This window comes from Emys orbicularis, chromosome 10 (assembly GCF_028017835.1).
Source record: "Emys orbicularis isolate rEmyOrb1 chromosome 10, rEmyOrb1.hap1, whole genome shotgun sequence".
NCBI lineage: Eukaryota > Metazoa > Chordata > Testudines > Emydidae > Emys > Emys orbicularis.
In genome coordinates, this window is record NC_088692.1 from 54,176,829 (window position 1) to 54,184,926 (window position 8,098).

General features: G+C 46.8%; 1 protein-coding gene across 1 annotated transcript in view; it reads right to left on the reverse strand.

Moving 5' to 3' along the window:
• Positions 1 to 7,368, reverse strand: part of TMEM266 (transmembrane protein 266) — a 119,148-nt gene extending 111,780 nt beyond the window's left edge. Inside the window, exon 1 of the mRNA XM_065412683.1 lies at positions 7,299 to 7,368. The gene's annotated coding sequence lies outside the window, so the exon portion shown is untranslated. The remainder of the gene's footprint in view (positions 1 to 7,298) is intronic.
• Positions 7,369 to 8,098: the final 730 nt, after the last annotated feature.

Consider the following 8,098-nt stretch of genomic DNA (forward strand, 5'->3'; position numbering starts at 1 on the left):
AATTCCAGGAGAGGAGAGAGTGAGAGAGGTGGGTTGGGAGGATCCTCCTTCCCACTTTCAGACCCAGCACTTGGCCCCCACAGCCTATCCTTCAACTCTGAGACAACCGCCTTCTCCTTCTGTAACTAGTTCTGTAGCTCAAGTAACAGAGGTAAGTGCTGCAGGTTTAAGGTTAAAATCCTGCTGATAATATTTCATTGGGAGAATTGTTAGAGTTGCACATAGTAGAATGTTTTCTCTTTTCTGTTAGTTGTTGTTTGGAATTTCTGAGGATTTTCTCTGTTACAAGACTCAGGGCCGGCTCCAGGCACCAGGCAACCAAACACATGCTTGGGGCGGCGCCTGGTAAGGGGCGGCCAATCTTGGGGTGGCGGGGGGGACAGCGCGGCGCAGCATTCCGCGGGGGGGGGGGGGCGCTCCGGCGGGGGGGGCGGCGCGGGGCCCGGCGCTCGGGGGGGGGTGGGCTCCGGCGGCGCGGCGCTGGGGGGGGAGGGGTTCCGGCGGCGCGGCGCTCGGCGGGGGGGGCGGCGCGGGGCGCGGCGCTCAGGGGGGGGGGGTTCCGGCGGCGCGGCGCGGCGCTCGGTGTGTGTGTGTGGGGGGGGGCGGTGCTTTTTTTTGCTGCTTGGGGCAGCAAAAAAGTTAGAGCCGGCCCTGACAAGACTGTTATTTTGACTGAAAGGTCAAGTTCTTGAAAGTTAGGAAATTCCAGATTAAAGGTTGCCCGTGCATCTTTAAATCTGCATTATTCAGCTGCATTATGATACAGTATTTAATGACGATTACCATTTTTTCCACAGAACCCCCCCCCCCACCTCATTCAGTGTAAAGGATGTACACACAAGGGGGTGAATTAAATTTGCACAGACAATCTTAATCTGGCATTTCCTAACTTTTGAATGCTTGACTTCACAACCTAAAGTTCCTTTAACATAGTTTTTTTATGTCATTATACACCGCTACCTCAATATAACGCGACCTGATATAACATGAATTCGGATATAACGCGGTAAAGCAGTGCTCTGGGGGGGTGGGGCTGCGCACTCCGGTGGATCAAAGCAAGTTCAATATAACACGGTTTCACCTATAACATGGTAAGACTTTTTGGCTCCCGAGGACAGCATTATATTGAGGTAGAGGTGTATTTGTATACAGTGCCATAGATGTACATGGTACTTTATAAAGCAAGGAAAAACATGGTACTGGCCCTGAAAAGCTCACAATCTAAATAATCATAGTATAAGGGAAAAGATAAAATGGAAGTGGGACAGAGGGAGAAATTTTTACAGTGGAAACATTACAGTTTTGAATAAACCAAGGAATAAGCAGATGTTCCATTAATAATTCTTTAGAAATTGAATCACCTCCATATGCTTCTCAAGTATACATAACAGATTCTGCCTCTGCTTAAATTCATGCACCACCAATGGTTTTGCTGGGATTACATGGGTGTAATTGAGGGCTGATTTGGACCCTATAACTAAATTAAGTATTAAACTCTATTACATCATTCTCATCACGCCAACTCCAAGCACAGCATATAGCTTGAGTAACTGGGTCTTCAGGGACAGAGACTGTGAAGGAACCCGCCCATTACCTCTTGTGAAACTTCAGGGCCTGCTGCACCCTGTAACCACCTTGCTCATTGATTTCCCCAAGGGCAAGGGCCTGTGCAGCCAAAGGGTGGCACAGGGCAAGTTTAGCCCCACAATAACAACAAGCAAGAATTTTTATTTTATTTTTAAAAGTATAAAGCTGGAATTTCACAAAATACATTAAAGTGGAGCTAAATTGATAAGCAACTCTAAAAGTATTGGTGAAGTTTTGTATTTATTCTGGCTTGGCGAAAGTCATATCAATTTTACAAGTCAAAAGAACAAACTTTTTGTATTGCTCCACTGCAGACTCGGGGCCTGCTCCTGCACCCATTGAAGCTAATGGGAGTTTTGCCTTTGGTTTCCATGGGAGCAGGAACTCAATCTAGGATTCAAAATAAATAAATAAATCCCTCTTATATAACCACTAGCAATCAAGATTCTGCAAATAGAACTTAGTTGACACTTTTGATGATAACACATGCGGCGGAAGAGACTCCAGCTCACTTTCCCATGGCTATATTAGCTCTGCAGCATTAACAAAGATGAAACTTTTTGTCTGTAAAGTAACCGAGTCCTCCAGGGTGCAGATGGGCCAAGTAAGGTGGCATCCTTACATTGAGCTCCATTCACTACCCCTTTAAAGAGGTAAGAGTACACTGTACTCCTGTACAGTGTTTACACTATGTAGCACAATTAGAGTAACTGCTTGTTCTGCATTCAGGTAGGGCAGGAAATTTAAACACATGCAGATGCTGGAACATAGACTTTTGCCTTCTGGTAAAGAGGCTGGACTTCTGCTGGTACGGCAGTCTAACTTCACCCACTTGTGCTTTGGATATACTAAAACACAAAAGCCCTTAACCATCCCAGAAATTTGCTACATCCATCCACCTTTAATAAAAGAAGTCCATACAAAGGGAGACTCAGAGCTACCTTCACCATACATTAGCACAGAGACAATCCGAGAGGAAACAAGTATCCAGCACCCAGCCAACCAGGGATGCATGAAAATTGCCATTAGCCATCGCAGCAGAAATAGCCATGTGGCACAACGAGAATGGTGGTGGTGGTGGGTACTGAACTGCATAAATCCCCATAGCTTTCTAGTTGTGCCCCTCTAAAACAGATATATCATCACCCCACACTCATACATTGGGACCGACATGATGCCTATGGAAACAGTTAACTCTACACCCTATGTTGCATCCAGAATATCTGTCACAAATCACAGTGTTGTAGCTGTATTGGTCTCAGGATATTAGAGAGACAAGGTGGGTGAAGTAAAGAGAGACAAGCTTTCAAGCTTATACAGTGCTCTTCTTCAGGTCTGGAAAATGTACTCAGAGTGTCACAGCTGGATTTATGGCTTATTACAACAATCTATAACCCTCTTAGCCGCCCCTTTTGTCCCCCAATTTTATTTTTTGCCCCTATGACTGGAGAGGTGTTAATTGGCCACTGCACCTTGAATGGTCCCTTGAAATGTGTGTTAACTACTTATGCTAAACAATCTGTTCCACCTTGTATTTAACTGTGACCCTCTGAGTTCATTGCCCAGATCTGAAGAAGAGCTCTGTGTAAGCTTGAAAGCTTGTCTCTCTCACTAACCGAAGTTGGTCCAATAAAAGATATTACCTCACCCAGTCACAGACATTTCAACTGAGCTCTAGGTTATTCATTGCACACACACACTGCAAGCATGGGCCCATGCATGCTAGATCAGGGTAGATCTCTGCTTAGCAGACCTTTGTCATGCCCTTACTAACACCCCCTCCACTGCCCCATGAATTGGCAGGAGTTACGTCTGCATAAAGCCCTGTTATATTTTAGTTCTAAGACTGAAATAACTGCTCACATTCCTTTTCTGTAGAATTTGGAGTAGTTGCCCATCAGGCTAGCCGTATACTTTCTTGTCTGACCCAGACCTTCTCATCCTTTGTCAGAGAAACATACCACACTGTGTACAGGGTCTGCATAGTTAATTCTGCAACTCAGTGAGAAAAATGAACATGAAGTTACTACAATTTGTTCAGAAACATGCCGGAGTCAGTGAGCATATGCACTGCCTCAGGCATGCAGGCACTTTACTCACTGAATTGGACCTGTAGTCACTTTTCTGACCATCAGCCCACTGTAATGCTGCCCAGGACAGAGTGTCCAAAGCAGCATGCACTAGTTTCCCGTTCTGAACCTTTCGTAAGAGAGAGAGAAGCATTCCTTTCTTTTTCTGCACAAAGTACACTGTCTCGCAACAGTTCACAAGCTCAAGGTAACAATTATTTAATGCCAACATCTCATCTCTCAACAGAAGACTCTATATGTCAATACCGTACAGCTGTTGTCTAATTTGTGTGGAATATCTCTAACATGCTCATACTACATTAATGAACTTTTTACAAGTATTCTGACATACCTGATCTGCAGGAACTTACAGTATCTGCAAAAGAACTAGAAGAACCATACAGTACCAGTATAATCTCAGTTCAACCCTTTACAGATAATACAATTTTTACAATATATTAAGCAAAAATCAGAAACAAAATCTTGCCATATTTGTAAATATCAATTAATGGTCACAACAAACAAAATAATAAAACAACATTGGTTTTCACTTAAATGCATACAAGCACGAGAATCTTCAGATTAAAACTACCACAGAATGCTTAGCTCAGTCCTGCTGTGCTAACTTTTTCAGCAAACATAGCCGGCAATATATGGCAATGCACCTCACAATATATTACACACACTGGATTCAATATAGAAGATGTGTTTATGTGTGTGTGTGGTTACATTTATTTTATATATTATACACTCTTGTGTTATACCTATTACATATTAAACCTTTTGTACCCACAAGCAAATGTGGCTCAAGGGGTGTGCACTCAGTCTGGTGTTCAGCCAAGTGATTGTCTGTTGTCAAATATGCATGTACAGAATACAGAAATTTACATCAAACCACATTTACCAGCCCCTTTATATACGGACAATAGGACAACAAACTGAAATAGTGATTCATGTTAACTTAGGAACCTCACAAAATTAAGTTAATGTGACATGCTATGACATCTTATGTTTGCACATGGATCTCCAACGTTTACTGATTTCATCCCTATACATGTGTGTAATGAAAAAAAAAAAGACTGTTAATTCTGTGCTACATAACTATGCAGCAGATTACAGAGGGAAAACTAAACATTTTCCTGATTAAAAAAAAAAAAAGAGTCCTTATGGATTTGGCCTTCAAAAACTATTACTGGTCTTCGTGCTGTGATGTGATACCATGCTAATGTAGGTCAGAACCTTCTTGACAAGAGTCACAATATAATTTTATGGATTTACAGCATTTAGAATGAAGGCATGATTCAAGAGGTATTATCTTGAAGAAATCACACAAAAGATGGATGGGGGAGGGAGGAGGAGAAATGGCATTAATGCCCCCAGGCTCCTGGGATTCTTTATACTTATATCTGGGGATGAATATGGTATAAGGTGATTCCCAAGGCCTCTTTCTAGGATCAGGTATGTAATTCTTAATCATACACCTGCTAAAGTGTTGCTAATTACTTGTATCCTTGTGAAAGACCCAGTAATGTAGACCAGCACTAGCAAGGTACAACTAAGCAATGATGGAAAACAATTTTTCTGGTTTTATAGCTACTGACAAATCACAGAATTGGAAAACTCATCAGCATCTAAGAACTGGATCAAACCCTAGGCAACCCTCCACATACTTCATACAACTCCACACCAGCCAGAGCTTATATCTTTTTTGTTTAGCTTTTCTTTCTTAAACACAAGAAGTGACCAGATTCAGAATAACTTCCAAACTCATGACCACATCTTCAGTACAAGTTATTTAGTGTTCAGTAGCTTCTTTTTCATTAAGTACAAATATTTCGGAGTCCATTTTCCCTCCTCTATTTATATTTATTAATAAACTAATGATGCACTTAATAGAAATAACAAGCAGAGAAAGGCATCTAAGACATGACCTGCACCCGGGGCAATTACAAAAAGGGTAATGCCCACACAATATACTACTTATATACACCCTCTATAGGGAATCAAGAGTATGCCTGTTGTATTGAGGGCAGTGAACTGCCATATATACTAGTATTGGAATCCACAATCCACCTGTTATTTGCATGGTGGGTGCTATGCTGCCATGTCTTACCTCCAGAACCCCAGTGCACGTTTATTACACTGAAAGGAGAGGATGGACTGACACGTAACCTGCTTTAGGAAATCTTCAGCATACCAGTTTTATATATTTATCCTCGGGACAGGAAAAACAGACAGATCACAATGCACCTTGCTATAGGAACTCCACAGAAATCCCAATATGTAGGGAGGGCAGTACTTTGCCATGCACCATGCCATTGGGTGCCCACAGCCTGTTCCATTGGGATGGATGGATGTTTGAAGGATGACCTGCCCTGCTCCAGCACATAGCAACTTTACACCTTGTAAAATGAAGGGGGTTGGGAAAGAGAAACATTCTGCTCTAAAGCCTGCTTTACGGGGGGTAAAGAGGGGCGGAATTCTCTGCCATAGAAGATCATATAGGATCATAAGATCATACCCTGCCATGAGGATCCCACAGACCATTACATGTGAAATTCCCTGCTCCCTGCCATAGGGACTTCACAGCCCTGGTCTATGGGAGATGCCCTGCTCCCAGCCACACAGCCCTTTTATATGGGGGATGCCCAGCTCCATACCATAGGAACTTCACAGGCCTGGTCTATGGGGGATGCCCTGCTTCCAGCCATACAGCCCCAATCAGCCCTGTTATACGGGGGAATGACCTGCTCCCTGTCACAGGGACCCGCACAGCCCTGTTATAAGGGGGATGCCCTGCTCCCAGCCATACAGACCCGCACAGCCCTGTTATATGGGGGATGCCCTGCTCCCAACCATACAGCCCAATCAGCCCTGTTATATGGGGAATGCCCTACTCCATGTTATACAGACCTGTTATATGAGGGATGCCTTGCTTCCTTCCATACAGACCCGCACAGCTCTGTTATATCGGGGATGTCCAACTCCCAGCCATACAAACCTGCTATACAGACCAGTTATATGGGGGATACCCTGCTCCCTTCGATACAGACCCACACAGCCCCATTATATGGGGGATGCCCTGCTCTCTCCACAGGGACCTGTTATATGGGGGATGCCCTACTCCCTGCCATACAGACCCGCACAGCCCCTTTATGTGAGGGGCTACCTGTCACAGGGACCCGCACAGTCCTGTTATATGGGGGATGCCCTGCTCTCTCCACAGGGACCCACACAGTCCTTTTAAATGGGGGATGCCTTGCTCCCTGCCATACAAACCCACACAGTCCTGTTACATGAGGGATGCCCTGCTCTGTCCAAAGGGACCCGCACAGCCCCATTATATGGGGGATGCCCTGCTCCCTGCCATACAGACCCGTTATGCCCTGCTCCCTGCCACAGAGACCCGCACAGCCCCGTTAAATGCGGGATGCTCTGCTCTCTGCCATACTAACCCACGCAGCCCGCTATGTGAGTGATGCCCTGCTCTGGTAGAGGCCGGAGGTGGTTTGCAGGGCTATGTGGTATATTACGGAGAGGGGTCCCCAGCGCCTCCCACTGCGGGTGGGACTGGGCACATGTGCAAACGCTGCCCTGCGGGAGTGCTGGGGGAGGGGGGGGGCGGTGCCGGGAGACACATACCTGATGCCCGGAATCCTGACATCCCGCTCCGCTCTGCAGCAGCAGCTCCCGGGATCAGGCTGGCGCGCGCTCTCCAGCGATCGGGGTTCCAACGCGCGCGCACTCTAGCTCGCTGTGGCGCGTGCACGTGCCCTGTCCTAGTCCTAGCTCGCTTTCTGGCGCGCTCCCTTTCTTATGGGTCGCCTAGGAAACAACCGGCTGTGGCAGCTCAGTTCGGCTCGGGGCGCACGCTCAGCGTCACGTGGGGCATGGAGGCCCAATGGAGACGACGGACTGCGTAAGGCTCGTAGTACTACGGTAGGGGGGAAGGGAGGGAGGAAGGAAGGAGCCCCTGTCTCGGGAGGGGGACCCTTGAGGAAAGGCCTCACCACCCAAGGATGGGGCAAGGGAGGGGCCCCTGAGGAGAGCGGGCTCCTGAAGTATGACTCCACCCTCTCGTGAGGGCTAGGAGTGGCTCCTGAGAGACGCTCTCTTCGCCTTAGGGGGGAGGGGAGGAGCTATTGCGGAGAGGAACCCCCCACCCCGCCCTAGATTGGGGGAGAGAAGGAACGGTTGAGGAGAGACCCCCCACACACCGCCCTAGATTGGGGGAGGGGACGAGCTATTAAGACCTCCTCCTCCTACATTGGGGAGGGGAGGGAAGAGCTATTGAGGAGAGACCCCCCTCTTGCCCTACATTGGTGGAGGGGAGGAGCTATTGAGGTGGGAACCCCAACCTAGAGTGGGGGAGGGGAGTCACTCATGAGGAGCATCCTGCCCCTAAAACGGGGCCCTGCGCTGAGGTGTTGCTCTGGAGTGGG